The sequence below is a fragment of the Chenopodium album genome, chromosome 3 (assembly GCF_948465745.1).
Source record: "Chenopodium album chromosome 3, dcCheAlbu1.1, whole genome shotgun sequence".
Taxonomy (NCBI): domain Eukaryota; kingdom Viridiplantae; phylum Streptophyta; class Magnoliopsida; order Caryophyllales; family Amaranthaceae; genus Chenopodium; species Chenopodium album.
In genome coordinates this window covers 29,403,636-29,422,953 of record NC_137836.1, presented here as the reverse complement: position 1 = coordinate 29,422,953, position 19,318 = coordinate 29,403,636, and positions in this window count along the sequence as shown.

The window sequence follows — 19,318 nt, the reverse complement described above, 5'->3', positions numbered from 1 at the left end:
TCATTCTTTGTTTCGCATTTTCTCTCTCTTACACCATCTTTTTCTCTCTCCTTCATTTTCTATGCAACAACATCATTCCTCTTGTAAGATGATAACTTCCTCCAATGTCATAACTCAATATACATGACTAAATTACATCATTAGGGCTTTATAATCATGCTTCACCATGCTGAAGATCTTGAGTAATCCGAAGACTCAAAATATCATAGCCTACCCATCTTCTCAAGTCTCAATCTAGATTTACTAGTATACTCATTTTTCAAATCTAAATATCCATGATTTGATTACATATGTGATGTATTTATTTGTAAATTTAACATTTTATTATATGAATTTTTTAAGCTTTATATTTTTCTTTTAATTCAGCACCATTTTCCTGTTGTATTAAACTATAATACTTGCTATGGATAAAGAAAAAACACCAAATGTTATTGAATTTGTCGGACTCAAATCTGGATTAGGATGTCTAAGAGTCCGATTGGAGCGAACTCGGATATGGTTGGTTCAGATTCGAAGGTGGACTCGGTGATAAATATGGGAACCGTTTGTTTCTGAAATGTCCGACCCGTTTCCATTTTTACTGACCCCCTTTCCCCCAACCCCCCTCTCTTTCCTGTCCCCTTTTAGTTTTCTTAGCTTCTTTCTATCTGGCCTCTTTATCTCTTTCTCTCCCAAGTCTTCTCTCTCTATCCCTCTCTCTCCTTCCTAACCCATTTTTATCTCTCATCCCCTCTTTTCCTTATTGATGTACTACCTACGTTAACATTTACTTGCAACTTTGGGGCATTATTTGAGAAACATAAAATATTCGAAAGTTGCAAGTAAATGTTAACAGAGGTAGTATGTATTTCATTTTCTTTCGACCATTATCGCTCTCTCGTGACCTTATTTTTCATTCTATCTTTATTTTACTCACTTCTTCTTCTAATCTCTTCTTCCGACTCCCTACTCCGAACCCTTTTTCTCACTCTTTATCTCTCTCCCTACCCCTCTTTCTTTCTTTCTCTCTCTCTCCAACCCCTCTTTTTTTCTCTTTCTCTCCTAACCCCTCTTTCTCTCTCTCTCTCCTAACCTCTCTATTCTCCTCTCCTAGATTTGCCTCTTTCCCTTGGCCCTTTTGTGTCTACTGGTCCCTTTAGTCTCTCCCAACCCCCTCTCTCATTCTTGACCCTTCTCTAACTTAGTTTCTTCTCTCTCGACACATCTCTCTATCCATGCTCCTCTCTCGCTCTCTCTCATGTCCCTTTTTTCTTTCTCTCTTCTTTTCTCTCCATCTCCCTTCCTGTAGACACCAAAATGTGTCTCCCCAAAACCAAACCCAGTGATGAACACCTTTCACGTTCTTTGATTATCGAACGAAGTGAAAGTGTGAAAATTCTAATGATGAGGATCTTTTTATTAAAATATTTCTCTTTTTGTTTTCAAAAATATTTTTTTTTCTTACTCTATTAATGAAAATAACCAGTCCAATTTGATTTGGTCCATGATAAAGGTCCAATAGTAGTGTAGTTGGATTGAGCTCGAAAAGAGCTGTCCAATGATATATTATAAGCCCAATTCCAATGAATAATGAGCAAGTTATGGATTAAATTAAATTAGGCCCAATGATATTCAATGTGGCCCAATGATCTAGAGGAGGGCCTATTCATTATTATTCTTAAAGTGATTAGGATTGAATTTAATCTTCTAGGAATACCTAGAAGGTTCTTTTTAATTCTAATAAGATTAGGATTGATAATTATATTTTTAATTTTTTTTATTTTGAATAAAATATATTATTTGTCACTCTTTATCTCTCTCTAAAAGATAGAAGTTTTCTCTCTCTCTATTCTTTTTCTAAACCTTTCCTCTCTCAAAATTTCTCATTCATTAGTTCTAGACACACCTAGCCCAGCTCAAAGTTGCCTTTTCCCTAGACGTGAAAGGTTTGAATATTTCTGAGGGTTTGGTCCCTAATCTCTATTTTAATTATTTAATTTAATTGTTTGTTTTATTATTTTCCTTGAAGTTACTTAGTTGTGTATTTTGTTATTAGAAAGAGGTACGAGGCGTCGAAGTAAATGATTTAATTGCTTTATTATTCTTTTGATATAGAAAGCATGCTTTGATTATTTTGATTCCTAGTATCATGTTAGGATGTCTTTATGATTCCTAGTATTATGGTAACAACTAAAATTTCTAATATCATGTATATTATTATGATGCTTCCTATTTCTTTCCTAATATCATGTTAGTGTCATGTTAGGGCTAATTGATCTTTAATGTTTAGTGACATGCTAGGGTTTGTTATTAATCTTGTTAGTATCATGCCTAGGAGGCTAGATCTTGCTAATGTTATTATGCTTTATCATTATGATTATGATTATGATGATTATCAATATTATGTTGTTTGATGTTATATTTATTATGTTATTGCTTGATCACACCTTTTATGCATGTTTAAAGGGAATTTGTACTTGTAATCACGCTTAATTAGATAATTAATAATCTTGTTTAGGCTAATATGATTATAATTCAAGTGATTACCAATAATAGTTTCTCGAAAGTATCTTTTTTCTGGGAACATGCTTAACCAGAAATTTGGATGTTCGCGATGGCTGAGTCAGTTGGGTGTGGAAGTACTAATGGAGGAAGGCGATAACTACTATACTAAAAACTAAAAGGAACTATCTATATGGCGCTCTTCAACCCTTTCAAGTTTAAGAGCACGTGTGTGGCCCAGCCCATAAGGGCCATGCGGACTTGAGTACGTGATACTCTTAACATCCCCTGACCTGCCCCCTCGGCTCCCGCTTATGCTTCTAAGACCTAGACTAAGAAGTAAAAGTAGACTTACTTCTTAGCTTCAGGAAGGAACGTAGTCGCTTAAGCGAAGATTTTGGTAAGGTAATCGAAGGAGCACGCGTACAAGTTCGGGATCTGCTGCTCCATCTTTGCCCATGGTGGACAGATCGGAGCAAGCTAAAGAGACCTTCCTTTAGATCGTCGCACTATCTAAACGGAAGCTTTAGTAGCAGGAAAAATGTAAGCCGCCTACAACCTCTAGCAGATGGTTCGAAATTGATACACACATAAACGGAAAAAATCGGCAAGAAAAAACATAACTAACACACAAAAACGGAAAAAAATTGTCAATGGAGGGTCGCCCCAGTAAAAAATGGTAAGAAGCAGTCCCAGTGTGGCTGATCATCCGAAAAGACCAGCTAAGTCAAGAGAACTAGCACTTTCCTAATAAATTGAAAACGGATGAAGAAGGGGAGACCTTACTTTCACACGCATGAAAGCGAACGACGCGACGGGGGTACGAGAATTTATGTTTCGCTGCTTTTCTAGGTCAGAGTGAAACTTATTTTCCCAAAGAGGGTCAAAGTTTAGACCGCTCACAGTCATTCAGAACCAGCTATAAATTCAAGGAATTCAAAGAAACTTTGAGCAAGGGGAAGCCTTATTGCAGTTCCTTCCCCCCGCTCCTCCGCAGTGCTGTGCTCCCCCCGTGGGTTGGGGGTCGTGGGTCCGCTTTTCTTTTTAGCAAGGAGGCGATTTGTTTGCTGGGCGACCCCCAACCCACGGGGGGAGCAGAGACACAGCGGAGGAGCGTCCTCTAGGGTTATGAAATTGCTTAGCCAAACTATAGAGGCTATGCACTCTACTTGCTTTCTACTAAACGAGCCAGCCAAAGAAAGATGATGGAGAGTTGACCAAAATGGGAACTCTTTCAAATGAAGAAGATGCCACCACGCTCAAGCTATTCAACTCTTGAACTACTGGTTGTCAGCTCAGGACCTCCTGGCTGTCTCTGCACCCCTACCTGGCAGCGCCTCGAGACAGACACAAGAAATGGGAGAATGAATCAATGTTGTTAGTTGTGAATGCGAACTTTTTGGTTACTTCATCTGAACCTTCTTGCTACGAAACCAGGGAGGTTGAAGACAAACTTTATACATTCGCTAAAAAACAAAGAAATTTGAAAAGATTGGGTTGTGGAGGATGATTCGAAGGGCAACCCCGTACCGGCTCAATGAGCACTAGGAACCAACATTCCTGTTAGCACTCAGGCTAGTAGAGCTAAGCGAGTGGACAAAGCTCCTAAAAGGACTATGTCCAGGGGACCGCCGAGGCCACATTGCCCTTGCAGAACATAAGTAAGTCATGCGGCTGGTCGCCCTAGTTCAATCAAATGAGTTTTGAGAGGCGAGAATGTTCCTGCAAATTATGACCTTTGCCCGGAAGGAAACTGTCTCTCTTTTTTTGGACTAAGCGGGAAGACGAGAGAGCTGACCAGAAATGAAATAGGAAAGGTAGTGAAAGTAGTTTTGTTTAGTACGAGATCGCTTCACACCTCGTGGTGCTTACACCGCGGAAAACCAGCTATATCCGATCTTGGTTGGCCTGGGGTGGGTTCGACCCACCTGTCCCGGAACTCCGAGTTAGAGCGTATGATGTCGATGGCCCGAGGTAGAGCAGGGGGTCACAGGGGGGGATTCCCCCATCGCGCCTTCGTTGACTTGCTTTGTCTTGCTTACCGGCTCGGAACGACAAGTGTGGATCAAAGGCATAACCATGTTGGGAGCCTTTTCTACTTGACTAATTATCGCGGACATCTTCTTTTTTATGATGCTAAAACCGCCCCCGCAACATTCCACGTATTAATATTCAACCAACATAGATTAAACAGGTTTAGGGCTAACCTATTGATTACATGTTAGTCAGAAAGCGCACATGAATACGAGAAGAATAAAGTAGAGGCCTATTTTTAGGGCAAGTTCAATCTCTTTTAGGTTGGATTTGTACCTTCATCCCCGAACTTCCAGTCATGGTTCCAGACCTATTGGAGTTAACGATCTCTTGGGTCGTTAAGGGGTGTAACCTTCACCCTGTGAACGGTTTACAAGTTCCTAAACTTGTTGGCGACTCTTTTAGTCTAGATTCCTTTCCTTTGGACGCCACCATGCTTAAGTGTATGATCTCAGTGGGGCTCAAGTGTGGGATGATTTAAATATTCCCTACAGTTTTTTGGCGACTCCAATGGGGAGGATTTCTATTTTAATTCCTAAAATAATTTTTGGCAATGATTTAGAATGAGTGGATGAGACTCGAAAATATCTAAGTATTTCATGTGCGTAATTTTGATTAACATTATTGACATAAGCATAAAAAGGTTCGCATTGGGAATACCATCCGTAATGTGTAAAAAACATAGGATTTTTACACGTAGGAAACTAGGGAAATATCTTTCACAACTAAAGTCGAAATAATGCTACGAAAAAAATTGGAAAATTCAAGAACAGAAAGCTGTCGAGGCATGTAGGAATTAGTGCTGAGAAAATAGCGTCAGCGCCGAGCGATGGCGCTGTCGCCTGGCGACAATACTTGTCGTCTGGCGACACTGGCATCGTCTGGCGACATACGCTATTTTCTCGCGCCGAATTCTTCCAATACCGAGCCAAAAATCTACCTTCTTATTTCGACTAGTTTTCTAGCACTGTTTGCTCGGTTTTACTTCCTGATTGAGTTTTTCCCTTTTTTCTGAAACCCATATGTGCTCTACATATGGCCATTACCCTCTGGGAATTCACGCTCCATCTACCCAATCGAACGCTCTTGGCAACGAAGGGTACATTCGAGTTTGTTGAATTCACCAAACCATGGTAGCGAGTTTAACTCGCGGGGTCCCATCCACTCGCGCCAACCCTTCCAAAGGTAAGGCTTCCGCGCGGTGCATCCGGACTCATAACCATGGACCCTCTTTGACTAACCCATATCCCGAACTTTACAGAACTAGAGCCATGGTTAGGTTGCAAACTCATTACATCATATTGTGACTACATGACTATTGTGCATTATTTGTTGTGCATATTTCATATGTGTTTTTCCTAACCGTTTGTTTGGCTCATGAATGAGTTAAATAAATTAATTAATGACTAAAGGACTTTGCTAATTTAATTAATTAATTAATCAATTAATGATTAAAGTCTAATTAAATTCATTGAACTTGACTTAATACGACTTTTAAGCTTGTCCCTTTAGAGTAAAATACTGGAAACAGTCCTAGATCGATGTTGTAGTAATGGTGCAGAGATTTGGACTGTAGCGCCACGCACTAGTGATTAGCGCCAGGCGACAATCTTGTCGTCTGACATTGATCCTTAGCGTCTGGCGACAGTCCTGTCATTTGACAACAGTCCATATTTTTGCTCGAGTCTTCACGACGAGTCTAACTTATCAATTGGCTAAAACAGTTTAATCGATTTATTAATGACAGTAATCATGTTCGGTCCTTAATTGAGTCTAAGCACACAGTCCCATGGTTTCACACAAGAGTCAAAGTATGTTACTCACATTCACTATCAAAGCACACACATAATATGTCACATTTTGACCATGTCTAGAGAGTCTTGTATGTGCGTATTTTTCATCAATTTTTTAGGGGGGTATGTCGGATATATCCTCCAATTAAACCATATTTTTTAAACCCTTACTTGATCCTAAAAAATACACCCTATTTTTGTTTTTTTTTGCTTTAAAAACCAATAAAGTCAAAGTCATTTTTAGTCAAGTCATTAAAACAAATAAATGGTTTAATTTACAGCGCTTGGTTAAGAAAGGATGGGCGATTAATCAAAGACAATACATTAGTTCATGTACTCCTTTTTGAAAAACCAATCAGTTGGAAAAGAAAAGCCTAGAAGATAATGACATCTCAAGAAGAAGTTAATGAACTCAAGAAGGACGTGGCCAACCTAACTGAATTGATGAAGATTATGGTTCTTCAAATCAATGACCCTGTGAAACAACAACAAATGGAGCTCATGCAAGAAAGCTTGAGCAAAATATCCAATGATTATAGATTCTAGGGCATTAGCTCACAAGGGGTCTCAGTGGACAAGGAACTTCTTCCTCAGAAGTTCAATTCCAAAGACATCCCTAGGTTCAAGGCAACATACAATCCTTACTTCCACTTAAGAGCTTTCGAGACAATAATGAACATTAAGGGGATAGATAAGAAAATTTTTCATTCACTGTTTTCTTTATCACTCGAAACCGTTTGTCAAGAATGGTTCTTTTCCCTTGACAAAGAGAAAAACTCTACTTGAGATGCCATTGTAAATACTTTCATTGATAGGAACAAATGTAATATTCAAGTCGAAACTGATCATAGGGAACTTGAGATACTTAAACAAAAAGAGAATGAAGGTTTTACTTCTTTCTTTAATAAGTGGAGTGAAACCTCTGCTAAGATGATTGAGGTACCTACTGAAAAGGAATATGTGAGATTGTTCATAAAGAATTTCCAGGAAAAATATTCTAAAAATCTCAAGTATCAAAGCAACTTGAATACTTTCAAGGCCATCTATGACATTGGAATTAATATTGAAGACGACCTTGCAAAGCAAAAAGCTGCTAACACTAACTTCAACAATGGCTGGAAGGGAAAGAAGAACGACAATCCTTCTTCTTCCAAAACTACCCACTTAAATAACGTTAGCACCTTTAATTTGAATGAAGCCCTCGCCATGAATAATCAAGGACAAAAGAAACCATTTAGGAGAAACTTTATTCTTATTGGTATGAGTTATGACACCGCATTTGACCGTCTTCATGCAAAAGGTCTTATAACTTTTATTGGACCATTTGGGGATCCACCGGTCGAAAAGATAACGGCTAATTGGAACCCTAATGCACACTGCAAATACCATCAAGGTAGGGGCCATCTTACTGCGAATTGCTGGAAGCTATCTAGGACTTGATCAACAACAATAAACTCCTAGTGCCTCCAGCAAGCAAGAAGCCAAGAATCAACAGTGCACCACTTTCTGACTCCTTGGCTATTTCTGATGAGGAAAGTTGTGTTGACTCCTCATCTTTAATTAAACCAGTCGAAGAAACTCATGCCCTTGAAGAAGAAGAAGAAGAAGTATTCTTCGACGCCATGAGTGAATGGTCCCCAATGCAATAACTGGCCACTAAAGAAGATGTGTTGCTCTTCGTATATACGGTAGAGAAAATGATAAGCATGTGTAGAAAAAGTTCTTGAACGCATGGAACAAGAACAAAGTAAACATGTCAATGAAGAGATAACACCTATAAAGACTACTATGAAGAAACCATTCTCTCTTCAAGTAGTCGAAACACCCAAAAGAAGCCATAAATCCTACACTCCAATTGGGACCACCTATGCAAATATGTTCAAAATTGTCTCCGAGAGTGGCAATATTAAACCTCTCGAACCGAGACCATTTGAATCACTAAAGAGGACGGACAGGTTCTACTGTCTATATTATCAGTAAGGGGGACATACAATAGAACACTATTTTAAATTTAAGGATTTAGTTCAACTGATTGATGATAAAAAGATAGTCCAAATTCCGCAAGAGAAAGATGCTACTATTAATGGAGTTTGGGACATTGATGATGAGGATGTCTACCTTAAGGATATGGAAGAAACCCCACTCTCCACAATATATCCAGTGGACGATATTTGGGATGAAGAAGATTCACCCATAGATGTTCTCACAAGATCCGGGAGAATGCAACCTCCCATTACCGTACAAGATCCTATCCCTACTACTCAGCAAGTTCCCATACCCATCATAGAAGACAATGATATTGTCAAACAACTAAAGAAGACTAAAGTTGATATGAATGTATGGAAACTCTTAGCTACATCTCATCAACATAGGTTGGCAGTGATGAATGCTTTGGATAAAATAGGAATAGATTCTGAAACCACTCTTGAGGGGTTGGCTAACTTTCTCACGAGTGATCTTCCTAGTCCCATCAATTTGATCACCTTTTCTGACAAAGACCTACCTCCATAGGGTGATAAACATAAAAAAGCATTAAATCTCACAGTAATCTTCAAGAGGATGAATGTCCCAATGACTCTTGTAGATAATGAATTAGGGATTATTGTCTGTCCACTCCGAATTGCGAGAATGTTAGGGATAAAGGATGAAGACTTGTCCCGTCTACACAGGGAATAAGAGCCTATGACAACTCTCGCCGCCAAGCTCTTGGAAGTATCACCGTGAATGTAACGGCAGGAGTCATAGAACATGTTACTACTTTTCAAGTGGTAGACATTAAAGCATCTTTCATCCTATTGTTGGGACGCCCTTGGCTTCACGACCAGGCCGTCCCTTCATCCCTTCAGCATCAAGTGAAGGCTATAGTTGGAGGAATCCCGGTCACAATTGATGCTTCACCAATGAGAATCAAGGCTATCAAGAATCCCATCATAAATGTGGAGCACGATGAAGATGACGAAGAATTGTACGGCTTTAACGAAGAGGTCTCCTTAATTGAGGAGGATGAAAGGACCCCTCTTCACTATGACCTCCACTCTAACATGACAGTAAATGCTATCCTCCTAAAACAGGGACACTTTCCTGGAATGACCCTTGGAAAGAAGAAAGGGATAACAAAGCAAATGGGACTACCTGGCCTCCCTAAATTGGACACTTTTGGACTTGGTTTTGAACTGACTCCGGAAGACCTTAAGCGAGCCCGGGAAAAGACCAATGAGCGTAGGAACGCTTGTACCTAAAAGAAAGCAACCCCAATGGATTATCATCCTCTTACCCTAAATGGACAATTCTTAAAAGAGGGAGAGGACTATCCATGCTATTAATTTCCTGAACCCTTTGTCAAGAATGAGATAAGACAACCTAGGTTTGAAATATTCTTGGATTGCAACTTTCTAGATGACGTCCCAACTCCTATCCATAAGGAGAAAGCACCCCCATGCTTTGACTTTAATGTCATGGGACTTCTCTTTGGGTATGAGAAGAATGAGCCAACTTATATTAAGGACAATTCCTTGATAATTCAAACGGTACTACAGAGTGATAACTTTGATCCTTCCAAGCTTATCACACCAGCAGAGGGTCTAGTTCAAGGATGGTGAAAGACTGTGAAGGTGACTACTTCAAGTGGAAGAAAAATCTCCATAACAACAGGACAAGGACCAATATTCGAAGAATCGTCTGAGTCAGAGTCTTCCCTTATCGAGTCTTCTAAATCTTTAGTTATAGCACCTTATCCCAATTCTTCTGTTTTAGCACTTTCTACTAGAATAGTTAGTAATCAAGACCCAACGGACATAGCTTTATTTGATGTAATGGCTTCCAAATTTAATAATATGTCCTCCTTTGCTTACTCCTCGTGTCATTCTTTAACCCAAGATGACGAGCATTGCTTAACTAACAATGAAAATGGTAAAGAAATAATTAAAGCAATGGAAACACCTGAAAACAAAACACCGGTAATTGAAGACACTGAAATAGTTGACATCTCAAAAGATCCAACCATTAAAAGAGAAGATAAAATCAGACTAACACTTAATAAAGATGAAAGAACCGATTTTATTAATCTATTAAAAGAATTTATCGATGTATTCGGTTGGTCATATGAAGATATGCCAGGAATTAATAGAGAAATAGCTCAACACACAATTCCACTAATTCCAGGAATGAAACCTACAAAATAAAAGTTACGTTGAATAAAACCCGACGTAGCCCTTAAAATAAAAGAAGAAGTAGAAAAACAGATAACTGCAGGTTTTATCAGGGTATCCAAATACCCCAAATGGGTCGCAAATGTAGTCCCAGTTTCCGAAGAAGGATGAAAAGGTACGAATGTGTGTCGACCATCGAGATCTAAATAAGGCAAGTCCAAAGGACAACTTCCCTTTACCACACATCGATATTCTAGTAGATAATACAACAAACTATGCACTTCTCTCATTTATAGATGGATACGTAGGGTATAATCTGATTCTCATGGCAGAAGAAGACATGGAGAAGACAACATTCATAACATCTTGGGGCACTTACTGTTACAATGTGATGCCATTCGGGTTGAAAAACGCGAGTGCCACTTACCAACAAGTAGCGACTACTTTACTCCATGACATGATGCACAAGGAGGTCGAAGTCTATGTAGATGACATGATTGTGAAATCAAAGGATCGCCCAGGGAATTTGGTAGCCCTAAGAAAATTCTTTGAAAGGTTAAGAAAATACAACATGAGGTTGAACCCATCCAAGTGTGCTTTTGGAGTCACCTCAGGAAAACTCTAGGGATATGTCATTACCTCTAGAGGAATAGAGATAGACCCAACCAAGATCAAAACAATCATGTCAATGCCACCACCCAAAACCGAAAAGCAAATTTGGGGATTTATTGGCTGGTTGCAATACATAAGTAGGTTCATATCTAAATTGACAGCAATATGTGAACCAATATTCAAGAAGCTTAAAAAGAATGTGCCTGTAATATGGGACGATGAGTGTTAAAAAGCCTTTGAGAAGATCAAAGCCTATCTCGCTAATCCTCTTGTTTTAGCACCAGTACTCCCAAGAATCACTCTTTGGTTGTACTTAACAGTCACCATAGAGACAATGGGGGCTATGCTCGCACAAGAAGTAGAAGGAAAGGAGAACGCCATATACTATCTAAGTAAAAGATGCTTGTGTATGAAATATGCTATACACCACTTGAAAAATTGTGCCTTGCATTAGTGTGGGCCACAACCAATTCAAGACATTTCATGCTCGTTCATACAGTCTTTGTAGTATCTTGAATGGATCCACTCAAGTATCTTTTCGAGAAATCTACACTAAATGGGCGAATATCAAAATGGATTGTCTACTTAGCCCAATTCAATGTGAGATTCATGCCTCAAAAGGCTATTAAATTAAAGGATCTGTGGTTTTGGATTTCTTAGCATATTTCCCAATAGTAGTTTCCATACCTATACACGAGAATGATTTTCCAGATGAAGACTTGATGGCCACAGAAGATGATACTTGGACTCTCTACATCGACGGAGCCTCAAACCAAAAGGGATTTGATGTAGGAGTACTATAGGCGTCACCTAAAGAAGAACATGTTCCAATCTCCATCAAGCTAGGTTTTGACGTTACCAACAACGCTGCAGAATATGAAGCATGCGTGGTAGGCCTCGAAACAGCATTGGCGTTGGGAGTAAAGAAACTTCGAATATTAGGAGATTCTTCGTTGATCATCAATCAAATTTCTAAGAGATGGAAAGTAAGGAGTGAAATCTTGGCCCCTTACCAAACCTACCTAGAAACTCTTACAAATCAATTGGAAAAGGTAGAGTACACGTATCTACCTAGAGAGGAAAATCAATTTGCTGATGCCTTGACAAGACTAGCCTCAATGGTTAGGATTCCTACAGAAATTGAGAAAATGCCTTTAACAATAGAAAAGAGGCATAAACTAGCTTATATCCAAGAAATAGAGAATGATGAAGTAACCCAAGAAGAAGAAGAAGAAGAAGAAGAAGAAGAAGAAGAAGAAGAAGAAGAAGAAGAAGAAGAAGAAGAAGAGGAAGAGCCTTGGTATACAGACATCCTTAATTATGTCACAAAGGGAGAATACCCACTGTAGACACCCATTTGTGTCTCCCCAAAACCAAACCCGGTGATGAGTACCTTTCACGTCGAATCATAATCGAATGAAGAGAAAGTGTTGACAGTCTAATGTTGCGGATAGTTTTAATTTCTTTTCTCTTCTCTCTGTTTTTGAAAACCTATTTTAAGAAAACAGCCAATCCAGTTTGGTTGGTCCATGATATGGGTCTAATAGTAGTGTAGTTGGATAGGGCTTGAAAAGAGCTTTCCAACGATATATTATAAGCCCAATTCCGATGAATATTGAGTAAGTTATGGCCAAATTACTAAACTGGGCCCGGTTTGAGCCTTATGTGCGGCCCAATGATCTAGGGGAGGGCCTAATATGGATTTAATATTCCTAATGCAATTAGGAATGGTTTTAGTCTTCTAGATTCTTCTAGAAGGTTCTTTTCATTCCTAATTTAATTAGCATTGATTAATTGACTTTTGTTGACTTTTTAGAGTTTTAATCAGAATAAAAGAAAGTTTTTGAGGAAAATACGATTTTATCCACCTGTACGGTTAATTTCTATCTGATTTTAGAAAACACGTCAGAAATTTAATCAGCGCCAAATGCCGGTCATTAGCGCCTGGCGCTAGCTTTAGCGCCTGGCGCTAATGTCAGCGTCTGGTGCTAACCTTGTTTTTGCGCGTCAGAACTCTGTTTCGATTTTCTATCTTTTTGGCTGATTTTTTCTATAAATAGTCTTCTAAAAACTCTGTTTTCAATCACGAACTCTCATCAAGAAATTCTTGATATAAACTTCTCTGTCTTTTCTAAACTAGCCTTTTCTCAAATACAAATTCCGCATTCACAAGACCTAGATACACCTAGCATTATTCGAAGTTGCCTTCGCCCTAGACGTGAAAGGTTTTAATTTGTGAGGGTTTGGTCCCAAATCTAGTCTAAACTTTCTTAATCTTTATTTCAAATATTTAATTTAATTGTTGTTTATTATTTTCCTTGAAGTTACTAACGCGTGTATTTTGTTATTAGAAAGAGGTACGAGGCATCCAAGTAAATGCTTTAATGGTTTTTATTGATGTTATTATGTAGAAATCATGCTTAGGTTGTTATTATGATTCCTAGTATCATGTTAGGATGTTTTCCTTAATTTGATGTTTAGGGTGACAACAATAAATTCCTAGTATCATGTCTAGGGTAACTTTAATATCAAGTATGATTAAAAGTATGATGCCTTTTATGTTCTTCCTAATATTTATGATTGTTAGTATCATGTTAGGGCTAAAACTTTGATTTTTATTGTTTAGTGACATGTTAGGGTTTGTTTTTAATCTTGTTAGTATCATGCCTAGGATCTTGCTATTATTATGCTTTAACATGATTATTAATATTGATTATTTATATAATTTTTATTTATTAATTGTTATTATAATTATGTTGCTTGATATATATATTTATTGTTATTGCTTGATCACGCCTTTTATGCATATTTAAAGGGAATTTGTACTTGTAATCACGCTTAATAAGATAATTAATAATCTTGTTTAGGGTTAATTTGATTATAAATGAAGTGATCGCCAATAATAGTTTATTTGTGCATTAATATTCAACCAACATAGATAAGCAGGTTCAGGGTTAATCCTATTGATTGCATGTCAGTCAGAAAGCGCACATGAATACGATCAGAATAAAGTATAGACCTATTATTAGGGCAGGTTCAATCTCTTTTAGGTTGGATTTGTACCTTCATCCCCGAACTACCAGTCATGGTTCAAGACATAATGGAGTTGACGATCTCCTGGATCGTTAAGGGGTGTAACCTTCACCTCGTGAACGATTTACAAGTTCCTAAAACTTGTTGGCGATTCTTTTTCTCTATCTTCTTTCCCTTTGGACGCCACCGTACTTTAGTGTATGATCACAGTGGGGCTCAAGCTAGGGATAACGCTTGAAATATTCCCTACAGTTTTTGGCGACTCCACTGGGGAGGATTTCTATTTTAATTCCTGAAATTTATTTCGGCAATGATTTAGAATGAGTGGATGAGACTCGAAAAGTTCTAAGTATTACATGTGCGTAATTTTGATTAACATTATTGTCATATGCATAAAAAAGATCTCATTGGAAAGACCATCCGTAATGAGTTAAAACATAGGAATTTTACACGTAGGAAATTTGAGGAATATCTTTCACAACTAGGACCGAAATAACACTACGCGAAACTGAAAAATTTTATCGAGCACAGAAAGCTGCTGAGGCATATAGGAACTAGCGTCAGCGAACAAAGATTAGCGCCAGTATTTTGACTTTAGTGCCAGACGACAGCCTCTGTCGCCAGGCGCTAAAGCCAAAAAGTGGCGCTAGCCTCTGTTTGCTGGCGTCAAGTTCTTCCAATACCGAGCCAGAAATATGCGTTCTAATTTCGACCAGTTTTTAGCATTGTTTGCTCGATCCTACTTCCCGATTGAGTTTTTCTCACTTTTCTGAAACCCATATGAGTTCTACATATGGACATAACCCTCTGGGAATTCATGCTCCATCTACCTGATTGAACGCTCTGAGCAACAAAGGGTACATCCGAGAATGTTGAATTCACCAAACCATGGAAGCGAGTTTTTCTAAATTCGCGGTGTCCCATCCACTCGCGCCAACCCTTCACGGTTAGGCTTCCGCGCGATGCATCCGGACAATTAACCATGGACCCTCTATTGACTAACCTATATCCCGAACTTTAGAGAACTAGAGCCATGGTTAGGTTGCAAACTCATTGCATCATATTGTGCCTACTTGACTAATTGTGCATTATTTGTTGTGCATACTCTATGTGTTTTTCCTAACTGTTTGTTTGACTTGTGCTAAGATTAAATAAATTAATGACTAAAAGAACTTTGCCTAATTAATTAATTAATTAATTAATTAATATAAGTAAATAAAGTCTAATTTTTTAATCAGAGTTGACTTAGTACGACTTTAGGTATACCCCTGTTGAGCAATAATACCGAAAACAGTTTCAGATCGACATTCCAGCAATGGCGCCAAAGTTTGAACTGTAGCGCCACTCTGTGGAGTGTGGCGCCTGGCGACAATCCTGTCGTCTGGCGCTACACTGCAAAGAGAGGCGCCAGTCCTGTCGTTTTGACGACAGTTCGGTTTATTGTTCGAGTCATCACTTTGTGTCCAATTAAACAGTTTGCTAATTAATTCGATTAAATTTTACTATTAATAATGCCTTGTTAAGTCATTAATTGAGTCTAGGCACTAAGTCCCATGGTCTTACACAAAATTCCAAGCATGTCACTTACACTCACCACATAACGCACACACCAATACACACTTTTGACCATGTCTAAGAAAGTCTTGTATGCGCGTTTTTTCCGTCATTTTTTTAGGGGGGTAAGTCGGATATTAATCCTCCAATTTAAATCACTTGATTAAATACCATACTTGATTCCTAAAAATATATCCCTTATTTTTTTCAAAAAATATGCACCTATTTTTAACCTTATTTTTGCCAAAAATATGCACCTATTTTTACTTTTCCTCTTTAAAACCGTAAAGTCAAGGTCGATTTGAGTCAAATAATTAAAACAAAAATGGTTTAAATTACAGCGCGTGGTCAAGAAAGGAAGGGCGGTTAATCAAAGACAATCTTTTTGTACAAGTCCAACTTTTCGACAAACCCATCGCTCATAAGAGGAAAGCTAGGACAGTAATGGCAACACAAGAAGAAGTTAATGAGCTTAGGAACCAACTGGTTACCGTGACTGAGGCATTAAAGATTCTAACCCTCAAGATCGATGATCCCGTGAAACAACAACAGATGGACCTCATGCAAGAGAGTCTGATCAAGCTATCTAGCGACTACAAGTTTCAAGGGAATAGCTCACAAGGGGTCTCGGTGGACAAGGATCTTCTTCCGCAGAAGTTCAATGCCAACGACATCCCCTCACCAACGCACCACAGCAGCCCCCCACCAACGCACCACAACAGCCCCTCACCAACGCACCACAGCAGCCCCTCACCAACGCACCACAGCAGCCCCTCACCAACACCCCACAACCACCAACAAAAGCACACATAACCAAACACCACACACCACCAGCCGCAACAGACCCTGCTTCACCCCGCAACACCACCAACAACAACAACAACAACGAACACAACATCAACAATAAACACGCACCCGACCACCGCAACCACCAATTAAAGCCGACACTGCAGCGCCCCAAATCAGAGCAGCCCGCAACCCATAGATCCAATTCATCTCCATTCTCGATACCCTTCGCAGCGGGCACTCACTCCACCCAAACGGCAGCCCTTGACCACACCTGACCTGCAACTACTCAAACCACCAATTAAGCAACCAATCGACCCAAAAATCAGAACAATTAGCAAATTAATCAAGTTCGAGCAAATCAATGAGTGTTCGGCCGAACTTCGAGTCAGAGACTTTGGGGGTTTTGTTATTCGAAGAGGAGTGGTCGAACATACCCTTGGTTCGACCGAACCAACCCCGTAGTTCGGTCGAACCAGCCACCGGTTCGATCGAACCATTTCACGAGCTTCTCATGCGAGTTTTAATGAAAATTGAACGCCCTTGATTGATTGCTGGTTGATGAAGATGTCGGTGATGATTTTGAGCCATTGATGATGGTTGTTTGGTGTTGATATTGAAGCAGACAATTTCGAAGAAGAAGGGGAAAGGGGGTAGCTGATTGTTTTGGTGGGAATTGATTTGTTTTATTTTTATTTTTTCTTTTATTTTTATTTCTTTTTATTTTCCCTTTTCTTATTTTCTTTCTTTTATTTTATTTTTATTTTAGTTTCTGATTTTTTTTTTACTTTTCCTTTTAATTTAATTTATTTTATTTTATTTTTCTTTTTTTTTTCCTAGTTTTATTAAGTTAGTATAAATACCCATTTTTTGGGGTAATTAGACATTCAATAATCATCTATTCTACTCTCTAATTAGTTTTAGGTTAGGTTAGGATTAGTCTTCATTGGTAGAGAGAGAAAGTGTGGTTTTCTTCATTAATGAACTTGGATTTTGAAGAAGGAGCTTGTTCAGTCCTTTGTAGACCTTCATCTTCAATTAATGAGCAATCTCTTACTCTTTCTCTTTACCTTTGTTTTTGATTTTGCTTATTTGCTTTTATTTTTCTTCTTTGCTTATTAATCATGTTGATGCTTATTGATTTGATGATTGATATTGTTTTCAATATGATTTGTGAGTAGTCATCTAGCCAAGGGTGTGGGGATGGTGTAGTTGCTAATTGTTCATGCTTTTAATGTTGGGGTTATGTTAACGGTGATTAAAGTCTTTGCATGCTTGATATTCTTTGGTCTTTCTTGCAAGTGCACATTGTTAGTTGATCAAAGATGAGTCTTTACTAACAAGTAACGGAAGTTGACTTAGTTGAGATTCATTACTATCGATTGTTATTTAATAGTACCTCTTAGTATATGGTTGTAGACACCTAAAAATGTCTCCCCAAAACCAAACCCGATGATAAATAACCTTTCACCGCTACTGTTGGTCGGGTTTAGTATTTAATCCCGAGAGTGCTTAAAAAATCGTATTTTATTAAATTTTTATTTTTGAAAGGTCTATGGATCAGTCTTGGTGTTTGGTAAAAGCATAGTTTTAATTTTAAACCCAAACCTTTTTATTTTATTATTTATTTTTGGCCCAAACATTTTATTTTATTTTATTATTTTAGCCCGAATAATAAAAGTCAGAAAAAAGCCCGAAATTATCAATCGGCACTTAAAAAGCCGAAAGAAATTAGGGTTAAAAATGAATTTAGACGGAAAAATGGACTAGAACTGACCGTGTCACGGTACAGCCTGACCGTGTCACGGGAACCCTTCCCGTCTGACAGTGGGACTTCCCGTGACACGGGAGGTCTGCCGTGACACGGGAAGTTCCGTGTCCTTTCCGCGTAAACCCTTAACGCGTTTTCCGTTCCGTTTTCTGAAAATTTCCCGCGTCACTCCAAAACTGACCGTGTCACGGGAATGTGTACCGTCTGACGGTACAGTCTGACCGTGTCACGGGATACTTTTTTAGGGTTTTTATCATTTTAGGGTTCCGTGTGCTCCCTCAGCACATTTCCCTATAAATACCCCCTCATTTCTGATGTACGGGGCAACCAGAATTCGATTATTCTTATTTTCTCTCTTCTATGCTCTTAACCTAAACACTAGCTTACCCTTTTCGCTTCAAAATTCCTTCTTCAAGCACTCAAAGGAGTCCATATTTTACTCGAGGTTCTGTCCTTAAAGTTAGGCGTGAAAGGTAGAATTGTTTGAGGGTTTGGCCCCAAAATCAACCTTATTTAATTTAATTTAATTTAATTATTGTTTTATTATTTCCTTGAAGTTACTAACTCGTTTATTATTTTGTAGTTGCAAACAAACAGATTCAAAGTAAGGATCATGCTCTTTTTATCATTGTTATTTTTTCTAACGATTTTTATGTTGTTGGAATTATGAATAAATTGGTTTTATATTAATATTGATTCTATTATTTATTTTGATCACTATATTGCATGTTAAAGGGAATATGTAATTGAAAATCACGCCTAATAAGATAATTTGGACAACCGGTTTAGGATCCTTTTTAACCTTATTATTAATTGAAGTGATCACCAAATTTGTAGAATTATGTGTGCATTAATTTTAAACCAATTTAGTTAAATAATAGTTTGGAGCGAATTGAATTATTGTTTGTATGCCTTTGAGATCACAGGAATGCTTTTCAATATAAGAATCGAGTAGAGGCCAATACGGGCGAATGTGACTCCATGACTCACTTCGTACCATCATCCCCGATCCTCCTTTCGTGGTTCCGAACCATATGGAGTTAGTAATCTCATGGATTATGAATGGGGTGTAACCTTCACGGGTCAATCGTTGTTGCCTTCGTTGT